Source organism: Schistocerca nitens, chromosome 3, assembly GCF_023898315.1.
Source record: "Schistocerca nitens isolate TAMUIC-IGC-003100 chromosome 3, iqSchNite1.1, whole genome shotgun sequence".
NCBI lineage: Eukaryota > Metazoa > Arthropoda > Insecta > Orthoptera > Acrididae > Schistocerca > Schistocerca nitens.
Genome location: NC_064616.1, coordinates 592298330 through 592323467, shown reverse-complemented (window position 1 = coordinate 592323467; position 25138 = coordinate 592298330). Strand labels below are relative to the sequence as shown.

General features: G+C 39.4%; 1 long non-coding RNA gene across 1 annotated transcript; it reads left to right on the top strand.

Annotated features, from left to right (window-relative positions):
* Positions 1 to 915: 915 nt before the first annotated feature.
* Positions 916 to 23298, top strand: LOC126249670 (uncharacterized). Its single transcript, XR_007545637.1, has 3 exons — positions 916 to 1053; positions 21000 to 21132; positions 23054 to 23298. It is a non-coding gene; the product is annotated as an uncharacterized LOC126249670 (long non-coding RNA).
* Positions 23299 to 25138: the final 1840 nt, after the last annotated feature.

Here is a 25138-nt window from a genome sequence, read left to right as displayed (position 1 = left end):
ATAGCCTCTCACAAGCAGTTCGAACAGTTTTTCATTTAGATGGTTTCGGGTTTCCGTTCGGCGCATATTTCTTTCTTCATGTAATTCAATCTATCATTTGTACAGTACACGCTCCGATTTTACGAAATGAAAACGCCTTTGCACACTGCGTAACTTCAAGAATTTTTACCCTCCTTCGTTTAACCAATATTTCACTGCCTTTTCTTTGTCTCTGAAAGCTGTTACAGCACTATTTTTTTTTTTTTTCCTTGGAAGGTATTATTCTTCAGAACTGTTACTGGCACAACTGACGTCGTCCGAACCACAATTCATGAAATCGTCAGAGTTATTTCCTATTTCATCTAACGTATCCACAATTTCAAACGACATGTCGACATCATTCGAACGAACGTGAAGGAAATCAACTAACAAATGACAGATATGTACGTCCTCAGGAGAAGTAGGTGATTTTGATTGGAAACCACGTTCTTCATGTTTCATCATTGCTAAATTGAGAACGTTAATTGGATTCCACATTACTTTGAAACTGGAAGAAAAAATAGGTAGGCTACTATTAGCAGGCAGGCCTTACGAAAACACAATAAATATTAATTTAGCTTTATCTGTATTGTCAATACTTACCAATACTGCAAAAAGCAACTGATAATTTTTAATAATGTTAAAAGTGTTCTAATGTGTGTGAAATCTTATGGGACTTAACTGCCAAGGTCATCAGTCCCTAAGCTTACACACTACTTAACCTAAATTATCATTAGGACAAAAACACACACACTCCGCGGGGATCAGCTGCACAGTCCAGTGTGTGTGTGTGTGTGTGTGTGTGTGTGTGTGTGGTGGGCGGGCGGGGAGGGGGGGGCGGCGGCGGCTTCCTACTTGCGATTGCGCATGCGCAGTTGCTACAGCGCCAGTAGAGGTGTACATTTCTACCGCCACCTGGCGCGCTACGAATTTGACAGTTTTCAGCTTCTTTTAATACTTGCAGTGCCTCTTAGCAGTTAAAATTTTGACAGTGCCTTTCTTTCGATGTCTTCTTTCTGTGTAAAAAATCTGAGGGTAGGTTTCGACATGTCTTACTGGACTATTCCCTTGTCAGACTACAGGTATGCTCAGTTCGTTTTACGTCTTAGAATTAAACACTCCAAATTCACTGAATGGAGATACTGACGGCTCCAGTATCGATATATCTGATTGCCCATACATGGAGTGCATAGGAGCCAGAAGAAGGCATTATTGAGATGCCAGACCTGGTTATCTAAATAAAACAACTTCCCAAAACATACGATTTTCCTTCATAAAAATTTATACTGACATAATTTTACAAAATCGTGGTACCAAACGAGGGTTGCCTCGCTGACAACTACCCACTTTCAAATGCCAGACCTGGTTATCTAAATAAAACAACTTCCCAAAACATACGATTTTCCTTCATAAAAATTTATACTGCCATAATTTTACAAAATCGTGGTACCAAACGAGGGTTGCCTCACTGCCAACTACCCACTTTCAAAGTCTCCAGGCTGCCCAATTACTGTACACGTAGATCACCGTACATGGGAGACAGGGTGTAGAACATGAAAACAAATTTTCTTGTACAAATCTTTATTAGTTTCTACATACATACAGAGAAAATAAATCTATTATTGTTTTGTATAGTTTTAATAACAAACAGCATAATTTTTAATTTATAATTTAAATCTATTTTCTGTCTGAAATATCTTTTTTGTGATTTTAACAATTAGCTCTCTTCCTGCCTTCAGTTCTTCTAGGTGAGGGTATTTGGGGATTTTAATGTTGCCTCTTATTTCCTGCATAACACTGTTGTTAAAACACTCCACATCTTCCTGGGTATACTCTGCCATCTCTTCTGCTGCACATACTTGCAAAGAGTCCATGTTTAAGTTTACAAATTTTGCAAATGAGAACCCATTACATTTTTTTATGCTGTCGGTTTTAAACTATGCCGACATCAGTTCTGCTGCTTGGTGTACAACATTCAACACTTCACATTTAGGTGCAATGTTTTAAGCAGATCCAAATGGGAATAGAGCTTTATAAACAAATTTTTCTTGTATACTTTAATGTAGTAAACATGCTCTAATCCATCATTTTTGGCTAGTATTCCAAAATACGTCCACTAACAATTGCCATTAACGGTACGTGCTGATACCTTACCTTCTCCACTAGTATCCAGATTTCTCCATATGCTTTGTTTCAAGTGACTTGTTAGCCTAGACTTTACATTCCTCCTTCATGTCAGTTATTTTCACCATATACTCTAGTTTTCGCTTCTTGGCTATGATCGCATCCATTTTTAGTTTTCTTTTTTGTATACATATTACATTAACTGTACTTACTGAGTAACTTCTTTAATGGGGAATGGCAAGAGTCTGTATGATATATTGACTTTTTCTTAGTATGAAAGGCATTTCCAAATGCAACTGTACTACAGCTGTGCCCTCAAAACCTTTCCATCACCACCATCTCATGAAATACAGTAGAGCATTATATTTATTTTACAATGCCTGTATAGTTTGATGCAATTCTTTCAGACATACATACATACATACATACATTAAATGAGTTGTACGACTAGCTCCTTTACTTACATTTTTGCTGGAAATATGTCTAGCAGACATAGCATAGGAACAAACACATCACCAATTAAACACTTTGACATTCATATGCTTGCTTTTTGAAGTGATGTAAACATCTGAATGTGCATGTGTAAAGTGGTGATGTGTTTAGGTTCAATTGAGCAGTTGCCAGAGTGTGTCAGAAAACAGGCATTACTGCATATGCGCAGTTATGCCAACACAGAGATCTCATGCTCAGTGTTTGCTCTGCTCAAACACTTTTCATCACATTTGTATTTGGAATTTTGTGCATACTGGGGAATCACGTGACCATTTGCACCACTATGGACAGATTGTTCAGATTAGAGGGGACATATGGATTTATTATGTTTGGGGTAATTGTTTTATCATCTCCTCTACAGATAAGGAACGCAAAATAATGGAGCAGTTCTTGGCATGCTATTCATTTAAAAACTAGATTCTCTAGTTCAAAGAACCCTGATATTTTACTGTGTGGTGGCTTTAACATAGATCTTTCATTTTATTGGTACTCTGCAATACTGTTGTAATGTAGCATTTCCAATCAGGTTTACATCTACACTGTACTGCAAAAAGCTAGTAAGAAAGAACACTAATTTCTTGCAAAAATAAAAATGAAAGGTTGTTTGCATACATCAAAATAAGAACAATAAGTTATTTCCTGACTATTTCAAACTGTATAAAAAACAAAGTTTTCTGTAGAGTCAAGAAAATATACAACTGGCAGTTTATATTCTACTCTAGGAATAGATATAAAGCAATGTAGAGAGTCACAACGATAAAACATGATGTGCTGTAAATTTAAGAGTAAACAAATGGCTCTGAGCGCTATGAGACTTAACTGCTGAGGTCATCAGTCCCCTAGAACTTAGAACTACTTAAACCTAACTAGCCTAAGGACAACACACACATCCATGCCCGAGGCAGGATTCGAACCTGCGACCGTAGCGGTCGCGCGGTTTCAGACTGTAGCGCCTAGAACCGCTCGGCCACTCCGGCCGGCTAAGATGTAAACAACACAAAGTAAGAAATGACATCAACTCTAGAGTAGGTACCAGACAAGTTTCAGAAACATGTCTTGTAAGCGAAAAGCACTGTGTTTTGTGGAATGCAGATTTGTTAAAGGAACAATTGATTCTGCTAAGGCTGTCAATAAATTTGTAACAAATTATTTTTTCAGTACTACTGACCAAATTCACATGTTTAGTCATCATCAAGTGAACATTTGCTGTACGTTTGTACATATAACATTAAGATATATTAGGTCATAAAACAAACAGGGCATCTGGGAATACTCCATGAGCATCGGGATTTCGTATATCATACTAAAAAGCGTAGTTCAGGCTAAAGTGCACATTTGTATGTCCAGGCCGTCCATTGTGGCCGAGCGGTTCTAGAATTTTCAGTCTGGAACCGCGCGACCGTTACGGGGACTGATGACCTTAGATGTTAAGTCCCATAGTGCTCAGAGCCATTTGAACCATTTTTTTTTATGTCCAGATTCACACTGAAGTAGGCCTAACTGATATTAAGCTTTTCAGTGTGTTTTTTAGGATGCAATTTTTTTTGTAGTACCAGTACTGTAGTAGCCATTTTATTATGGTAAAATTCCGCATGTGCCTGAAAATGAAAATGTGCACTTGAAATTGAGGGTACATTTGAAACTAGCGAATAGTAAGACATGAAACACTTTGTTCCAAATAACTTTTGCCTCCACAGAAAAGAACAGATTATTTTCATTGATTAATAGAAGCCAAATTTCTTTAGCACAGTGACAAAAATAACTTTATTGGTTCAAATGGCTCTGAGCACTATGGGACTCAACATCTTAGGTCATAAGTCCCCTAGAACTTAGGACTAATTAAACCTAACTAACCTAAGGACATCACACACACCCATGCCCGAGGCAGGATTCGAACCTGCGACCGTAGCAGTCCCGCGGTTCCGGACTGCAGCGCCAGAACCGCTAGACCACCGCGGCCGGCAATAACTTTATTGTTCTACAAGACGATTAATGGTTTAATTGATAATACTGCGTAAATAAAGAGAGAATAATGAATATTTTAGTCTTCCACGGTTATGGGAATGTATCTTAATTCACTTGGTAAGTCTCGGTCACATAAAACCATTTTCTTTTCATTTGATGCGAGAGCGGTACACGAAGAGAGAACAGCAAAATCACGAAACGTAAACACAGGTCACATGGAGACTACCCCCAATTCCTCTACAGCTCAGACCGCTCTGCGCAGACGCGGAATTTGAGATCGCCAGAGAAACGTTTCCATGTGGAATTTGACTGCTTGTTGTACCCACTGCTCAAAACAAGTAACAGTCACATTCTCAAGTAGCCAAAAGTGGGAGAAAGTGCTTTTCAAATGCGACTTTAGCTCTGCGCATGCATAAGGACCTCCTGGCAACTGCTCATATGAACCTTTTCTTACAGTGCTGTGTGCCAGACACATTTCCAGCACAAGTGTAAATAAACGCGCTAATGATGTGACAGAAACGTACAACACACTTTCGGTATTCTCTAAAATAAATATATCTTTCTGTACAGGGCTGTCTTTCATTACGTAGAAAACAACAAAATTCCACAAAAACAGCTCTTTCTTTCGTCAGATAAGTTTGCATATTATTATTATTATTATTATTATTATTATTATTGGCAGCGTCTGTAGTTGTATAAACTTGTTGATAAGCATAACTGATATACAGCAGATGCTATTAATTTCACACTCTCAAATTTATCTGAATCTGTAGATTAACATCCTTGGGCTAAAAAAAAAAAAAAAAACGGAAATTTCCTAAGAGGCCAGAATCCACTAGAACTTAGGTTGTGTTTTCCATTTTTTTCCGCCATAAATGTCCATTTCTATTTCCAGTAGCTTGTTACAAATATCCCAACATTTCTTATGCTCAGCTGTTGAACTATTAAGTAGCCTTAGCATGAATATTCGTTAGCATCTTTGATATACACTTTTTATACATTTCTGTCTCATTCTTTTCTGTTTTCCTACTTCGAATCTTACAGTACGGTATGTTTTTCTTAACGGTTATAACATCGGAGACTTTTTATGTACTTGACGGTCAGGGCATCAAATCTACAAATTTTATTATATAACCTTTAAAAGTGGCATTCCGCACGACTTTCCTTCGTCTGTAATCAACTATAAATTTAAGTGTGTTTCCATTGGAGTCAACAGACATTATTGCACATAAATCCCTTCACAGCATATCAGTTACCTGTCATCTGCCGAAAATTGCAAAGATTCCCACCGAGGGCGGGGAGCATTGCGCCTCCATTGCTACGAAAATACACTTGCACAAATGCGCATGCGTAGATGTGCCATTGGAAATTTATGCGCATGTGCAAAGTTGAACAGAAAAAAGGCTTCTTTGTGGACACACCTTTAAACTGACAAACTTTGTTCACAGGCATACGTGCTTGTTTGACAAACTTGTGGATAGAAAAGATCGAATTTGACAAGTCTGATAGTGTATAGTGTACGATGGCCTTAAGATGAATGTTACAGCTTCCTAATCGTCTAACCGTAACTCCCTTCTAACAGCTTTATCCAAAATTTTTGAGAAAGTAATGTATTCAAGAGTAGCTTCACATATCTGTAAAAATGAAGTACTAACAAAATGTCAGTTTGGTTTCCAGAAAGGTTTTTCAACAGAAAATGCCATATATGCTTTCACCAGTCAAATTTTGAATGATCTGAATAACCGAACACCACCCATTGGGATTTTTTGTGATCTCTCAAAGGCTTTTGATTGTGTAAATCATGAAATTCTGCTAGACAAGCTCAAGTATTGTGGCATGAGTGGGACAGTGCACAAATGGTTTAATTCGTACCTAACTGGAAGAGTGCAGAAAGTTGAAATAAGTAGTTCTTGTAACATGCGAAGATCAGCACATTCCTCAAACTGGGGAACTATCAAGAATGGGGTTCCACAAGGGTCAGTCTTGGGTCCTTTGTTGTTCTTATTATATATTAATGACTTGCCATTCTATATTCATGAAGAGGCAAAGTTAGTTCTCTTTGCTGATGATACAAGTATAGTAATCACACCTGACAAACAAGAATTAACTGATGAAATTGTCAATACTGTCTTTCAGAAAATTACTAAGTGGTTCCTTGTAAACGGACTCTCACTGAATTTTGATAAGACACAGTACATACAGTTCCGTACAGTGAATGGTATGACGCCATTAATAAATATAGACCTTAATCAGAAGCATATAGCTAAGGTAGAATATTGCAAATTTTTAGGTGTGTCCATTGATGAGAGATTAAATTGGAAGAAACACATTGATGATCTGCTGAAACGTTTGAGTTCAGCTACTTATGCTATAAGGGTCATTGCAAATTTTGGTGATAAACATCTTAGTAAATTAGCTTACTACGCCTATTTTCACTCATTGCTTTCATATGGCATCATATTTTGGGGTAATTCATCACTGAGGAATAAAGTATTTATTGCACAAAAGCGTGTAATCAGAATAATAGCTGGAGCCCACCCAAGATCATCCTGCAGACATTTATTTAAGGATCTAGGGATATTCACAGTAGCTTCTCAGTATATATACTCTCTTATGAAATTTGTTATTAACAACCAAACCCAATTCAAAAGTAATAGCAGTGTGCATAACTACAATACTAGGAGAAAGGATGATCTTCACTATTCAAGATTAAATCTAACTTTGGCACAGAAAGGGGTGAATTATACTGGCACTAAAGTCTTTGGTCACTTACCAAATAGTATCAAAAGTCTGACAGATAACCAACAAGTATTTAAGAAGAAATTAAAAGAATTTCTGAATGACAACTCCTTCTACTCCATAGAGGAATTTTTAGATATAAATTAAGAAAAAAAAACAAAAAATATTTAAAAAAATAAAAATAAAAAATAAAGAGAAACAAAAAAACACAATAAAATAAAGTTGTTATATTAACTTAAGTATGTTGTTAAATTAACCTAATTATGTCATGTATTGGAAAATTCGACTCGTTCCACATCATTACGAAATATCGTATTCATGATCCATGGAACTAGTATTAATCTAATCTAATCTAATCTAATCTAACTACATTTTGTTACGACACGCAGTACTGTCGATGGTGGATGAGTGCTTCAGTTCACTGCGTATTGAGTGACTGCGAAGAAAGAAAGCACTATTCTTCTAAATGTGTGTTTGGGATTCCCTTGAGTGTTCCAACTTCAGCATTCGGATATGAGGTCAGTGTTGTAGTCCAGATAAAAGTTAAATGAATGGGAGAGAAACAGTTACCTTATTTCTACTGAATTTCGTATGCAAGCAAAAGCACATTCAGAACAAATTGCAAACTAAGTTTCTGTGGATTCTAGTACAAACCAAAATACTTCCGTGACGTTACAGAGGACACAGGAGCTAGCAGTAATAAATGGGGTATCAGACCATAGGTGAACGAAATTTATATTCATGACTTCTGTAAGGACCGATTGTGAAATCCCCATGGGTACCACCTTAAGGCCAAGTATTCTTCGCACTTTCCAAAATGAACCTTCGTTTCCAAACCCAGTGGCTTCTCATCTCAAGTACCCTGGTTGGCGTATTCTGAATACACATGCAAGGAGCGTTTTGTAGATGTTACGTTCTTTTTAAACCAGACACAGTCGGGAAAGGTGGAGATCCAGTACTTAGGTCTTTTAGTAAGACGGCCACACACTAACTTGAAAAAATATCTACAGGATTTTTCGGATCATACACAGACATTGTTTTATCTAGAACAGCGGTTTTCAACGTGGGGAAAATTATCCCCCGAGGGGTAAAATGAAATTTTCTAAGGGGTAAAAACTAAACGATTCGATTCTGTTTCAGTCACTAAACTAAATTATTTTCAAAAGATCATAACTATTATCATAATTTTGTAACTCTTTAATACTGATCATGTAAGTTATCAATAATAACTTTTTTGAATTAGTAGCATTAATGCGGCGGAGGTTACATAGTCCATCCATTGCACACATATGTTGTGCTTTGTCCCGTACATCGCTGGTGATAAAATAGAGACATATACTTAACAAATGCGAAATATATCACGAAAATGTCTTTTAGAAGTTGTAGTTAGTACCTGCAGTAGTCCAGAAATTGCTCCATTACTCGCTTCGAAACAAATGAACAAATTAATTGACAGCATGTCACAGCTATAACTACACAAAGTGTACTACAGTTATTATTATTATTATTATTATTATTATTATTAGAGTAGTTAGGCACAAAGCCTGAAGTTGTGCAATGCCAGTTCAGAAGTGAGGAGTGCAGCAGTGAAGTGATTTACGAACAATAAGTATAGTGCACACAACTGAACGTGTTCGATTTTTAATGGGTTGCAGGGACAAGGTCAAGCAAGTGCCGCAGTGGACAGGAATAATGCAGAGGAAGCGTGTTTTGTAACATATGTGCACCCTCACTGTGGATAGTTATTCTAAGACACACACACACCACCACCACCACGAATTCCACTGTCATTCATTCGAAGACACACACACTGATAGTGTGCATCATTTTAAAAATAAAAGTGTTCCAAGAAAAGTATTTCATCCTACAGTTTAGTTAGATGTTAGAGTTGATGATAACGTGGGAGAAGAGGGAGGGGGTGTACTAGCTGATGTCTGATTGCACTCAGGGATAATGATCTAAGAAAGATTGGGAACCACTAATCTAGAACGTATCAAATTCGTTGATAGTGTTTTGAAGATATCAGAAGGAAAGGAAAAATCTGCTGTGCATGAACTGAAAAGCGAAAACGCACATTAAGATGCTAGCTGTAGCAAAGTGCTTAACTTAGACTGACATTTAAAAAAAAATCGCAACATCAACGAGTTGTGCGACATAAACGGAATTTGGTAGGCAAGTTTCTACGTTCGAAAGATGATGTATATTCAAATTTCGCGCTAGTCGAATAAGAATGGCGCTAGTAACGCCACTGCGAGGACGCAAATCAGGTTTGCTTTTAACATACGCTGTAACGGTTGTGAGCGTTAATTACCTTGATACTGGAGGTGGTGATCTGACGTTAGCCCAAATGACTTTAAAGTCGATAAAGGTGGCATTATCAACACCTCATTCAGTTTGAATGAGGTGTGTAACAGGGCTACGAGAAGCTGGATGTTCCTTCTGCGATACTGCAGAAAGACTCGGCATGAATGTAGCCAGTGCACACAACTGCCGGCAGCGGTGGTCACGAGAATGTACGGTCGCAATAAGATCGGGCTCCGAACGGCCACGTGGCACTACCGAGAGGGACGACCATCGTGTTAGGCGTGGCTCATCGTACTGCATCTGTAGCAGCAATTTGAGCAGCATTTCGTACGACAGTGATACAAAGAACTGTTACAAATCGGTTACTTCGAGAACAGCAAACGCCCTCTCGCGTGCATTCGACTGATCCTAAAACAAGCGCCATTTGCAACTTCAGTGTTGTCAAGCGAGAGCTCATTGGAAGGTGGGATGGAGGTCTGTTATGTTTTCTGATGAAATCCTCGGTGCCAGTGATGGTCGTGTGTTGGTTAGGAAGTCAGTTGAGGTCCTGCAACCAACCTGTATGCATACTAGTAACACTGGACCTACATATGAAGTTATTGTCTCCACGTGTGATTTCGTTTTTACAGCAGGAGCATTCTCGTGGTTATCCCATGTCTCCTGACTGAAAATTTGCATGTCACTTTGGTGATTCGGTCAGTTGTGCTGTCACTGATGAATAGCATTCCAGATGGTGTTTCCCAACAGGATATCGCTCGCCCACATACCGCTGTTTTAACCCAACATGATCTGCAGAGTGTCAACATATTGCTTTGGCCACCTTGACCACCAGATCTGTCTCCAATCGAGCATAGATGGGACACAATCAGGCGATAACTCCAGCGCGTTTCGGTACCAGCAGTACCGTCCCTTTGTTGAATGATCAAGTGCAAGAGGCGTGGTACTCCATTCCATAAACTGACATCTGGCACCTGCACAACACACTGCATGCATGTTTGCATTCAACATTCTGGCTGTTACACTCATTAATATATCAGCATCTCACATTTATATTGGGTTATTTCGTGCTTACATGAATCTGTGATCTTGCAATGTTTATCGCTTATGTATGTTACCTAGACCCGAAATTTCATTACTCTCTACATTAATTATTTTTTGTGTTGCGGTTTTTCTCCGTAAGGATACTTTTGGAAACTGCGATCCTTTACGGTCGGCAGAAACTGGCTCTTTGTGGAAAACTAAATGATGGAAATTTTCGATCTCTGCTGGAGTTCCGAACTGCAGCTGGCGATTTAGTGTGTAAAGGGACCTTCCAATGGTCTAAGACTGCACAGTACATCAGCACTGGTATTCACAACCAGATAACAGAAACATGGGGCGACGCGGGAAGTCAAAATGTAAAGGGACTTTTGCAATTGCTTGCAGTAGGGCTTGGTAACACTGCTGGTATCCAGAGCTATGGTATTGTCGTCTGTAATAATTCTACACAACGTGTTACTCTTATTCCCGCTTTAGTCATTGTCGATCTGCGTGACGAGGAAAGACCGGGCAGGCCGTCGCGTCGACAATGAAGGACAATTTGGAAGTCGTTGAGGGTATGGTCATGGAAACAGACGATCCACAGTGGCCGAAATCGCCAATACTTTACATATCAGTCAAAGTTTAATGTATTCCATCTTACACGGCAGGCTAAATTTTCTGCAGTGTGTACAAGGTGGGTACGGAAAGAATTGTCAGCACAGCATAAGGCGCAAAGGATGGACATCTCTCGTAAACATTTAGCCCTTATCATCGTGAGTCAGATGGATTTTTATAGCAAGTCATTACTGTAGACGAAAGTGAATGCATCATCACGAACCGGAAAGAAAGGCTGCCAGCATGGTTTGGAAACACCCATTATCACAGAAATTAATTTAAACGTCAGCTGGTAAGATTATGCTAACACGTGGTAGCCGTTCATTTCAACCCAAGAGGCAAAACTGTGTATAGTGAAAAGTATTGTGATGGGTTGCAAACTAATCTGAAACCGGCAATCAGATCCAAACGTCACCGTGAACTGCGAAAAGGTGTCATCCTGCAGCAAGACAACGCTCGGCCACATTCTGCCAAACGAACGGCCAAAATAATATATGAGATGGGATTCGAATTGCTGGAACATCCGCCATACAGTCCACACCTGCCTCCAAGCGATTTCCATGTTTTTGGACCATTGAAGGAAGCGCTCAGGGGAAGATGATTTGCAACCGATGTGAAGTCACGGATGCGGTGCAAAATTGGTTACAGGTGCAACAAAAAACTTGTCAAACTTCGGACAAAGTGCGTTGAAGTGCAGGGAGGTTATGTGGAAAAATAATGTATGTTCCAGTTTTCTATCTCATATAATAAATATTCCGTTCCTCAAATTCTCTTTGGTTTTTAACTTCCCTCGTACATTGCTGTGTTCGCTCTTTAACCCTGGTCTTGGCCGATTCGTTTTCTCTGGAGGCTATCTGGAATTGCCTAGGGACGGCACAATCAGCTACAAACTTCTTTAGGAGTTCCGCTAAACAGAACGGCGTTCGGCAACAATCTGTGAAAAATTTATAATCATCTGTCAGACACTCAACACTTGGCACTGCGCGAAACACTGTGGATCTACAAACAGGTGACAATTCGGCGCTGGAAAGAAATGTTCTTAGGCATAATGCATTCTCTGCAACAGTGAGAATCGACTGCTATGGAAGAAACTGCCTACGGTGCACACCTGTTTTTATGTGCAGTCACTTATGGCCAGTTTACTGTATCATGTGTACTGCTGGAAAAATCTTCTCCTCACCCTTTTCTCTTTGCAGAGCATTACGGAGTGTTAACTGTGATCTTTTTACAGCATTACACTACGTTAGTGGTGTGCACAGTGTCTTAGAAGAAACGGTAAGAGACAGTGATACAGAATTAAAAAAAAAAAAAAACTGTTTAGGGAGGGCTCAAAACTCGCAGAAGAAGTCAGAGTAACAGTCGCAGTACCAAGGTGAGACAATGAAATATCGAGACAACAGTTCTGCTAACAGCTCAGAGGAATATTACAACAATAACGTAGCCTTACCTTTCTTGCCTCACGTAAGAAACTAACTCCACGACAGGTTTCGAAGCCGTCAAAATTTAATTAAATCCCTTCAGAACATAAGTCAGAGGAAATACGTAAACTGCAGTACCGTGTCATAGATATACCGAGTCCGTCAAATTTTATCTAGCATTGTTGCCAGAACATAAAAGAACAAAGTGCATGACCAGAGAAAGCTTGGGAGGCGGTAGACACACAATGACTTTTCTTTTTACGATATTATAACTCTGCTACAAAATTCTAGTCACCATTCTAGTTTTAATAGCAACGCCACAGAGGACACCTTAGACTTTAAAACGTTTAAAAACCTACTTAAGAAGTAGCACAAATTAAAATAGAATAACTGGGCTTGTTCTACTCTCTGTGCATCGCAGCGTTCCATTTGATGTAGGTGAGGTAGTGAGTCACTTTTCCAAACTGCCATGTCGAATACATACTTCCTACGGGTCAGTGCTTGCAGCTACTCGAAGTTTGACTGCTTAGTATCGATAAATTTTTGGGATGCAACTAAACAGTGAAGACTGTGTCCTTTAAAAATTTACACAGCAACGCCGTCTTTATTCTCAGAGGGAAAAAAAAAAAAATCTTGCATATACCCATGTTCTGAAGGTATATTAAGCGCTTATTTTTATTTATTTATTGGGAAATATCTTTTATAAATACAATGTATAATAGATGTTTGACAATATTTTGGAGGATTGTAATATTAGACAATTACACTAATTTGTTACCCATATAATCAGACATACTATAAAAACAGTTATTTAGTAAAACTTAGTTGACAACGCTTTTTGAATGCATCTGCTTGAGTGGTGCTCTTTATAATTTCTGGCAGCACATTTTAGAATGCTACATGTCAACGATAAGCACACTTATTACAGAGTTCTGCTGGAACAGTTTACACGAATATTTTTTCTTAATACAGTGTGGTGTTCATGCACGACAACACAAGCGCCGACTCCACGGGGCCTGAGAGGGCCCCAGCCCCCTCAAAAATTCTTTTGAGGTGGCGGAGCCCCCAATAATTTAAGAAAATTATTACTTATATTATGCTTTGTAAAATCACAAAAGTAAGTTGGAATTTTTTATTTTCCTTGTTTTGACGATCGTTACCTTTTAAAACACATTAAGTAATGAGTTAAAACAAATTCTTATTACGGTAGCAAGCAGGTAAACTGAAAACGAATGGTGTGAATCATGATAGTGTCACGGTGCTGCGGGAACACTTAGAAATTGTCCCGGTGCGCGAACCTTCGGGTAAAGTCTGGCGCCGGCCGGCCAGCGCTGCGGCCTCGGCGACATCAAAAGGACTGGAGCAAAAGCGCCTGGAGCCCTCCGCCTTGCGTCGCCTTGACGCTTCGTGACATTACGACGCCGCAGCTATATTAAGCCCACCCTGCTGTCGCAGTCATTCAGTGTGGATAGTTTCGTTCAGTGCATGCTGCAGACGTGTTTAGTGTTCCGATTTTAGTGCCTAGTAGACTATTTTATATGACTATATTTTATTCATTTACTTTAGTCTCTTAGTGTATTGTCAATTAAGTTTGCAATGGATAAATTTGTTACCAAAAAGGCGTGCTTAGAAGTTGATGATACTGCAAGTCACCCTCCAACAATTCTTGTGTCGTCAATTGCTTCGTCGTCTTCGGGCCAGAACCGTTCACGGCCGAAACTTGGACTATCTGGTAAGGCAAGATCATTTCAGAAGTCTTAGTTGATCAAATATACATGGCTATAATATGAAGCATCTACCGAAAAAGTTCTTTTGCAAAACCTGCAAAGAGGCAGATGCTAAAACTCACAATTTTCTTCAAAGAAAGAAGATGCATTTACTTCCGTAGGGTTTTCTAACTGGAAAAAAGGCTTTGGAAAAATTCCGTCTTGATGAAAATACGTTTACGCATAAAGAAGGTGTTCTGAAACTAAATTCTATCACTAACCGAAGTGTGGCCTCCCAATTGAATGAACAGTTAGATAGTGATATGAAGAAAGGCTGTTTAGCTCTTTAGACAATTTTCACAACCGTGCAATTTCTATGCCGACAAGGACTAGCAATTAGAGGGCACGAAGATGTAAACTCAATTTTTTTCAATTGTTGGAACTCTGAAAGAATGACATACCTGAGTTTAAGATTGGTTAGGGCGTTCGGGGTATAAGTGGACGTCCTACGATATTCAAACCGAGATCATTGATCTACTAGGAAAGTCTGTGATGAAAAAGTTATTGGCTTCAATCAAGAAGACTGCACATTTTTCTATTATGGTTGTTGAAACAAGGGATTCTTCGTTTCACGAACAAGAGTCATTTTGCGTTCGTACTGTCGATGATTCCTTAATCATCAACGAAGACTTTATTGGCTTATACGAGACCCCAACACTGAATCACAAACTCTATTTAGTATTTTAAAGGACGTTTTTGCTCGTCTTGATCTGTCAATGGATAACTTGCTACGGTGGTGCCTCGAAAATTAGAGGTAAGTTCAAAGGACTAAAAAACGTTAGTTTTGGATATACAACCAAAAGCACGTAATGTGCACTGCACTGCTTACAATTTAGACTTGGCAGTTGTAGACAGTCTCCGCCAACTTACGTCTATGAGGAATATTATGGCTTTAACCAAGAACTTACTATACACCGTAAGGGAATCCAACAAAAGGATGAGACTTTTCAGAAGAATACACTGTGAGAGCGCCAATGACCAAGCTGGTCTACGACCCTTTTGCCCGACTCGAGGGACTATGCGAGCATCTAGTATCCTTAGAATATTGAAAAACTTTGAAGAACTTCTAGAGTTTTTTGAAACACTTTCTGCTGAGGACAAAACAGAGGCAGGTTACAAATGTGCAGGCTACGTTGAGTCAATGTTACAATTCAAGACTTATTTGTTTTTGCGTCTTTATTGCCATGCAATGAACCCAGTAGAGGATGCCAATGAAAAAATTCAATGCCCTCATCTAAGCGTTGCTGATCTGGAAAAAAAATATATGATGGTTTGATTTGTATACTGAATGGAAGGCGTGATAGTTTTGAATTTTGTACACTTTTGGGAATTGTGTTTAAAAGAAAATCCTTCACTAGTTGATGATCTTTCGCTTCCTCGGAATCGAAGTATTGCAAACAAGTATGAAAACAACGAAGTCAGCTCACCGAAACCCCAAAGGAATACTACAAATCTATTTACATTGAAGTTTGTGAAACGGTGCAATCTTGCATTACTGAGCGGTTTGCTTTAACTGGACTCACACTGGTCATTGCAGTTGAACAAGAGTGCTTGCTTTTAGTAAACAGAGGTGAAACAAATTTGGAAAAATCAACTGAGTTTTTCAAAAATGACCAAGACATTGAGAGACTGCCCTTACACTTGAATATGTTAGCTGATATCGCAAAAAAAAAAAAAAAAAAAAAAAAAAAAAAAAAAAAAAAAAAAAAAAAAAAAAAAACTGGTCTTCAAAAACATGCGTGATGTAAGAAAGTACATTACACAAGAGCCTGCAGTTGGAGAAACGTTATGTGAAGTACATTAAGCTACTCCAAGTAGTTCCAATCATGACAGCAACAGGAGAACCGTCATTTAGCGCCCTTAGATGTCTGAAACCATTATCTCCGATCAACAATGGGACAGAAGCGATTGAACGACTTGGCTGTTCTTCATGCCCACCGAGATGTTTTGGATATCCGACCAGTCATCAACGACTTCAGATTCAGTAATCCAGTCAGACGATCGACATTTCCTCCTTTCTAAAGACACTCTAGCCCTAATAATGGCATTTAGAGCAATATTAAATATCTTTATAAAATAGAGACTTAAATACATACATAACGTTAAATTTTAAGTTACAAATATTAGTACTAGTTTAGTACTGTATTAGTTATTTTCAGATACTTAAATATTTTTTGGATGTAAGACCCAATTAAAACCCGCTATTTACATACTTTTTGATTGAAAGTATTAGGCACACTGTATTAAAGCATTAACTTTGATGCGATATTGTTTATATTTAATGAACCCTGAGCCTTATTCAAAGTAAGCTTAAAAAAGCTATTTCACTTGTTAATTAAAGTTCTATCAGTGTCCGACAGCAATATTTTACGTTTTATTCTTTTAATGATAGTTTAGGATTTAAACACAATTTCAGTCTTTTCAGAGCAGAGCTCCGTAATAGTTTATAAGCATGATTATTACAGCAAATTAAATTAGCTTTTACGAAAATACTGTGCGTGCTTATGTTTTGTTTCTTTTTTCAACGCCAAAACATGTGTCAGGATTGTCGAGTTTCCCGGAGTGTCGAGTTATCGAGAGTCCAGTTTTCGGGGTTCTAATGTTGATCATACGACTCTAAAATGTTTAAAAAACTTTTAAATTCACTATTTTTCATCTAAAATTTAGAAAATTTCCCGGGGCAAGACCCCCAGTATGAGGCCCCCCCCCCCAATATTTTTTATACGTCGGCGGCCTTGGACAACAGTATATGGGATAAAGAGATTATCCTCCATCATATCTTTCCTTACAAACAGCTCAATTTCTACAGTGTAAATGCAGGCAGAAGGAAGAATATTTAAAGCTCTAAAATAAAAAAAGGGCTTTTTTAATTATTCTGATGAATTTCTTTCGCTTCCTACACGTTATTAAGGCATGAGGCGAATCACCACAAAAGATATCATGTCTTAAAATAGCGAGTGTATCCGAGCAAAATACAGTTTTTACAGTTTTGTGAATTGCATTTCTGGATAGCACTCTGATTACATACTACATTGACTTAACGAGTAGTGACTTTAAAGAAGACATGAGAGTTCAGTTTCAAATTTCTTGCACGCAACTGCCTACAAACTTCGTGTCGGTCATATTTTGAATTTCCCTGTTGTTCATGTGAATTACTGGCTGCATTTTCATTTTGTTGGGTCTGAAGGTGTAAAGTACAGTTTTTTGTGGGTTTAGTATAAGCCTGTTTCAGCAGAGCCACTAGGACGCAGTTATCTATGAAGAAGTATTGTCTGAGAGAAGCTGCATAAATATTCAGTCAGGTCTTGATAATACTTCAAAGTGGTGTAAAGATTGGCTACATATTTTGTTTTGTTTTAGGGCGCAAAAACAACTAAGATTATACGCGCTCATGCCAGAACCTTAGAACACTAATACGAAAAAGGAGTTAAAAGCGACTACACGTTAAGCCTAATTGATGGAAGGAAAGAGAGCTAAGAACAAGGACTTCCTCTTGGAGAAAGGTCCACAAAATACGCTGTAGAGATAACGAAGGTCACGAACTAAAGATTAAATTCCTTCGTTATACTGCTACGACGGTTACAAAGTAAAACGCGGTCGACAATCCGCACGTCGTTCGAAGAAACGGCCGATAACTCAGGCGGCAAACATACTTTAGAACGTAAGTGGTGAAAAAAAAGGGCATTCGGTCAGGAAATGGCGAACCGTTAAAATGTTGATGACAATGAGCACAAAGTGGTGGGGGATCACCACTTAACAAATGGAGATGGCTAAAACGACACTGCCCAATACGCAACCTAGCTAAAATGATCTCACAGCGAGAGGGCCGAGAGGAGGTTGGCCAAGCCGATGGGACAGGTTTAGTTCCCCACAGCTTGTTCCCATGAAGTGAGGGCCAGTGGTGAAGTGGCAAAGCGACACCAACTGCTGACGGACGGCAATATGGTGATTATCGGAAGGAACGGAAGAACTAGCGGGTCGATGTGGGAGGACTGCAGCCTCGGCAACGGCGCCACCAGCCTCGTTTCCCGTCAGACCGACGTGACCTGGAACCCACAAAACATCGCAGTGGCTTCCTCAAGAGTGAGCAAGAGGAAGCTTTCCTGAACCCGTTGCACTAAGGGATGGACTGTACAGCACACAGAGGCTCTGAAGGGCACTGAGAGAGTCGGAGCAAATGACACAATTGAAAAGCTTTTGCCGCCGGATGTACTGCGTCGGCTCATATAGGGCAAAGAGTACTGTTGTAAATACTGAGCAGTGTTCCAGAAGCCGATACCGAAAATCGTCGGTACCACTGACGAAGGTACACCCGACACCGTGGTCAGTCCTAGAGCTATCAGTGTATACAAAGGTACTATCGCTGAGTTCCGTGCGAAGTTCGAGAAACTTAAAAGCGATGGATCGAATGTGGAGTAGTTTCCTTTGGAAGCGAATGAAGTCCGAGGTGAACACAGGCTTCCGCACTAGGCCGAGGTGGTGAAGGTTTCACACCCGTCGGGAAAGTGGCAGGTAGCGTAAAGTTAAGGTGCCGGAGCAATAGCCGGAAGTGAACTCCGTGAGGTAACAGAGGACAGGGATGCGACCCATATTGGCAGTCAAAGGAGTAATCGAAGGAGGAGGCATAGGACGGGTGGCCAGGCACGGCAGACAAAAGGCACACGTATCTGCTGAGGAGACCACTTCGGCAGCCTCCTAATAGAGGCTCTCAACCGAGGTAGTGTAAAAGGCGTCAGTGGCCAAATAGATTCCATGATGGTGGATTGTATTTAGACAGTGTAAGATGGACATACGTTCAGATGCATAAACTAAATACCCATAGTCTAGTTTCGAACAGATAAGGTACCAGTAGAAATGGAGGAGTGTGCTCCGATCTGCTCGCCAGGAAGAACAATGAGGGATCAGGTACAGCTGGTGGTCAGGTAAGACATGTGGGAGGACCAAGGAAGTTTGGTAGCTTGCTTTAAATGTTCAAAAACGTAAAATTTTGCACTTAAAAAAAAAAGAAAGAAGCAGCAGCCTATAATATCAACGAGTCATTGTTGAAATGAGGCAACTCATATAAATACCTGGGTGTAACAATTTGTAGGGATATGAAATGGAATATGACATAGGCTCAGTTGTGGCTGAAGCACAGGGTAGACTTAAGTTTATTGGTAGAATACTGGGGCAGTGGGGTCAGTCTACAAAGGAGATTGTTTACAAATCATTTGTGCGATCAGATCTAGAATATTGCTCAAATTTGTGGGGCCCATACCAAATATGACTAACACGGGATATTGAATGTATACAGAGAAGGGCAGCATGAATGGTCACAGGTTTGTTTGAGCAGTGGCAATGTGTCACAGAAATACTGAAGGAACTTAACTGGAAGACTCTTGAAGATAGATGTAAACTATCCCGAAAAAGTCTTTTAAAAAAGTTTCAAGAACCAGCTTTAAATGATGACTCTAGGAATGTACTACAACCCCCTACATATCAGTTACATAGGGATCCTGAGGATAAGATTTGAATAATTACTCACGCAGAAAAGCTACAATCAATCATTCTTCCTGCACTCCATACGCGAATGGAACAGGAAGAAACCCTAAGAACTGGTACAATGAGACGCACCCTCTGCCACGCACCTCATGGTGGTGAGCAGAGTATAGATGTAGATGCAGATGTAAGAAATTTCATCTGTGATGACAGTGCACAATTGGTAAGATGTTCTCTATTTTTTGCTTCCATAAGCAGACTTGCATCATATGGATATAGTATTGCTTCTGCATTCTTTTCACGTGAAAGCAAGTGATTAGAAAGATATATGGTTCTCAGACAGTACACTGTATGACAGTAAGGATGCCTCTGAAAGATAGTTCTGTGTAGTGCTATTGTGCTTCGTCTGACCTTTGTAACATGAGATCGATTACTTAAGAAAGATTTCAGCCACTCATTCAGCATGCCTTGGATACCATAACTGCCAATAGGGAAACTGAATAATCTATAACATCAAGAACCTTTGTCAAAGCTAAGAAAATACCTGAGGTTTCGGAGTGTTTGTCAACTGCATTTAGGATGTAGTTGACACATAAGTACTTTTTCTCTAGCTTTCTAGCATCCCAGTATGATACAGCTATGTGGGGACATCATCATGGATGACTTAAGATATTAGAAAACAAGACTCTTTGGAAATGAGTTTAGAGTTTTTGTTGTGAACAATGGTATCGTGTGCATGAGTTTCTTTGCATGTCCATGTCCATGTCCATAGGCGAATCGAGATGGGAGGGGTTGGGAGTTAGGGGGCTGCAGCCCCCCCCCCCCTTATACTACACCTGTTTTCTCTTTAAAAAAAGAAGGGGTCTCAAAAATTTTCTCGCTATTTCAGTTGGCATTATAATAGATTAAGATTAAGAAAACCCCTTTGTTTACTCAAGATATCTATGACACTCCCTCTCACCCCCCCCCCCCCAACCAAAATCTTGAATTCAATACTGCCCATGTTTAATAATAGTGTGTAAGTTAACTGCATTTACTGATATTGTTCTTCTTCTTGCAGGCATTCTCAGCTGGAATTCCGAAATTGGTCAACCCGCAAAAAACACAAGCAGCTACTTTAACATAATAAGTGTACTTCATTGGACTGTGTTCGCTTTGACAATGGAGCTGTCCCACCATCGCCCCTTTTACAAGTAAGTTGGACAAAACGGTTGCTTAATGATGTTTTCTACCACCCGGATCAGCCTACGTTACACAGGGCGATTCTTTCCACTGTGTATAAAACCCAGGGACTGATCGATGAGAGGATATGGAACAAAAATGGTCTACTGAACTTATGTCCCAAAATGCATTCAATCATACATTGTTCCGGAGACCGAGGTCTAATATGAGCTGTACCATGCCGCCCCAGTTACGGTATGTGATGAAAATGGTTTCCATGTGCCTCAACGCATGTTTGTACGCACTGTAGTATGTTCTGTCTCACACGTTCACATCGGTCAGGCTGCGTCCAAACAGTGTCAAAGGGAGCACGAATATACTGTTCTAGTGTCTCCATATCTGGAATGGGCTCTGCATACATGATTCTTTTGAGATGGCATCATCATCAGTAGCTGCACGGGTTGAGATCTGAAGAACAGGCAGGCATTGTACTGGCGGGCAAACTGCCTGGTACTGACGTGGCGGTTGCCTTCCACAATTTTCCTCCAATTCTGGTGTCTGAACATTTCAGGTACATCCTTCATGATTTTCTGCTTCCTGAAATGACCCTGTCTCAGACAAATGGCGAAACACTGTTGCAAACATTGTGAATGCTGTGGTGACTGTAGGCGGGTATAGGTCTCCTTATACAACTTTGCTGCCGAGTACTCATTGCCGTTTGCCTTTCTGTAAGTAAACACCATTTTGGCAAGCTCTCAATTTGAATGCGGAACCAGTTTATACAATGCGGTATCACATCCACTACAAGGCGAGTCAGCAAGAGAAGTGAATCAGACACAACACTACCAATGACAATGGCAGGAGAGGGCCATAGGTCATGATGTATGAGGAACATTGCCACCCTCTAGGAGGAAACTATGCATACTGAACTGCGGCTGCATGGTACAGCGGATATTAGACTGCAGTCTCTATAACGAAGTACGTTTGAATAAATGGTCTCTAGCATGGAAACCATGCATTTCCGGACATAAGTTCATTAGACCTTTTTTCTTCCATATAATCTCATTGATCAATCCTGAGAGTCTGTACGTGGTGAAAAAAGAAATCACCTTGTATGTGAAACACGAAACTACGTTCTACCCCATCATACCATAGACTGCAATAATTATGAATGTGTGCACAAACAACGGTGATGTGTTCAGTCGTTCCTCGTACCAATAAGACACCATCCTACCAACTGCTTCAGGTTTGCACAGCATCACCATTTACTGGTGTATCCGTGTCGGGCCCGGACGGCTGCTGCCAAGCAAGAAAATTCTTGGAGTGCTATCTGAGTTTTAACCGGACTATTAAAACCACTCAAAATAACCGGTTTCTTAAATACACGATTTTTGGTTTTTTATGACTATTACTTCTTGTAATATATGCGAAAACTGCATGAAAATTGAAAAGATTTCACTCCTTCAGTTTAAAGACACATAAAATCAAAATATTAAATTAAATAGGCAAATAAAAGAAAACTTAGCCTTTCCACTGTTCATTACTTTTCACAAAATGTGATAAGTAATTGTCTACTACAAAAAATCACTGATATTCTCCTATTGATTCTAATTTTTCGTAAATCAACTCAAAAATAATGTTGTAATCAGGAATCATACCACTGTCTGGACATTTCGAATAGTCACTGCTAACAGGTGAAAATTGATGTTGAAGAAAGTCTGTTTTTGTGTTAATTTGTCCATTTTCAAGGGCTACGAGCAGATAAAGGCATGTTATATCAACACAGACAGCAGCTCAGCTAATTGCTATTTTTATTGTAAATTATGAATGAATAATTACGTTTTACGTTTTCTCCTTATGTCACACGTTGGTTGTGGCTCTTCCTGCTTTTTACCTTTAAGGAAAACGGGGCATTGTAATTCACTGATTCCACACTTCATAAAATACTTCCAGACTAGGGATGGTGCCGATCTGTAATACAACTATCTTGGACGGTGACAGTGAGAAACTACCATATAGACCAGATGGGCCAAGTCTTCAACGCTGCATGGACATGTGTACCATCCAATACGTCACCCCACATGATAACAGGTACATTACTGTCTCAGCATTGCTATACCAATTCTTATGCCATTTACTGTAGAAAATGCATAACACAAATGCTGACTTTAATGCAATCTATATATACCGACTGGCTTCAGTTCAGCCCCATGTTCACAGTCGTCACATATGTAATGTTGGTTTTACAATTGCATATTTGACTGCCATGAACTTGGTCCTGGACTACATATAAATTGCATTAAAGTCAGAACTTGTGTTATGCATTTCCTACAGTATAAGTATGCTGATGTCTGCCTAGACAAGATGTCTTACACCATGTGTTCACTGCTCTTTTTGGTTGGCATTGTTACTGAAATAGCACTGATAGCTTTTCCCATTTTGTATAATAATGCAATGTTTCAAACCAATGCAAATTTTATGAATAAAAATCACTCTTTTTTAAAAAAAGTTTTATTTAAAAATGAATGCCCTCAGACTGCACGTCAATTGAATGGATAAACACCAATAGGCTTTGAAATCCATGGGTTTTACTCTCTGAGGAGGTTAGAATAATAGGTTGTAACCACCTAGAGGCCACTAGACAGACCAAGGAAAACATGGAGAGATGGAATCCATGAGTACTTGCTACAGATTGGTATACAGAGTGACTGGCAGCAGATAGGAGGAAACAGAATCTAGTGGAAGAAGAGCCTTGTTGCTGCGTGCGGTCCTCTTGGCCTGATTGTGTAACAGTATTTTAGCTGGTAGCTAACCAAGTGAGTGTTAAACCAAAAATCAAAAAGGTTCTGGTTTTACTCTTTGGTGGCACCTAGGATTTCTTCTGTTATGTAGTACATCTTTCATCATTCAGCTCTGGCAATGATTTGTATATGTTAAATATGCCAGGAAAATGTAGTTCCCTCTATAACTTGCTCAAAAAGCCAGTTTAAAGGTCAGAGAAAGGTGAAACAACCTTCTACAGTGTAACCATTCTTAATCTTCATGAAGTCTTCAAAATGAAAATAGTTTCATCTGATCATATTTCAAATAAACTGCTTAAAAGAATTTTGCACCAGCACTATATCTACAAACATTTGTGGGTTTAAATTCATGGGGAGAAACAAATGAAAGAGTAAGTCTTATGAAACTAAAAAAAAAGAAAATACTAAGCTGTGGTATAAAAAATTAACAATAATCAAAACATAGCCAAGTCTTTCAAAAGTGTACACCCTTCAACACCTGTGAAATCAAAATCTGTTGCTGGATGACATTCAATACTGTGTTGTTGCTCTAGCCTGTCCCACTCTTCAATGGCGATGGTCTTCAGATCATAAAATGTGTGAAGAGGGTTCCAACTGGTGCCAAGCATACTAAACCATGTTCATGTCAGTTCAGTTGATTCCTTTCTCCTGGAAGGAAGCGTTCAAGAAGTAGGCAGAGTGTGCTCATGCAGTATCATCTTGGAAGACTCCAGGGCTCGATACTGAAGAGAGGTGTCCACCATCTTTACATGATACTTGCCCAAAATATGACTGATGAACTTCCCTGCTGATACTGTGGGACTTCAGCTTGCTAGAGACATAAGTAAGTATGTGGCTATCTACATACTCTTCTACGACAATCGTCAGGTGTTGGAGAAATCATCAGTGAATGCTGTGCCAATAATACATGTTTTCTCAGGCATTCCCTTGCTCACGTTATTCACAGATTGTGATGTTGGGGTGTTTGCACTGATGTTTGTAATGGATGCTGAAAGGAAAAATTGATTGTGTGAACATGGCAGCATACTGCCTGGGTTGACACAGTCCTAGTTGCCTCCAAAACAGCATCATGCAGTTCTGTTGCATTTTTCTCTGGTTAAAAACGAGCCACAATTTGTGGGTAGCGGTCGTCAGCTGGTGGTATTAACCATGGCCAAATCTTACAAGACTGATTTTCAATGTTTTCTCTCTTATGATAGTAGCAGAATGTTTTAATAATGTTGCTGTGGTGTACGCC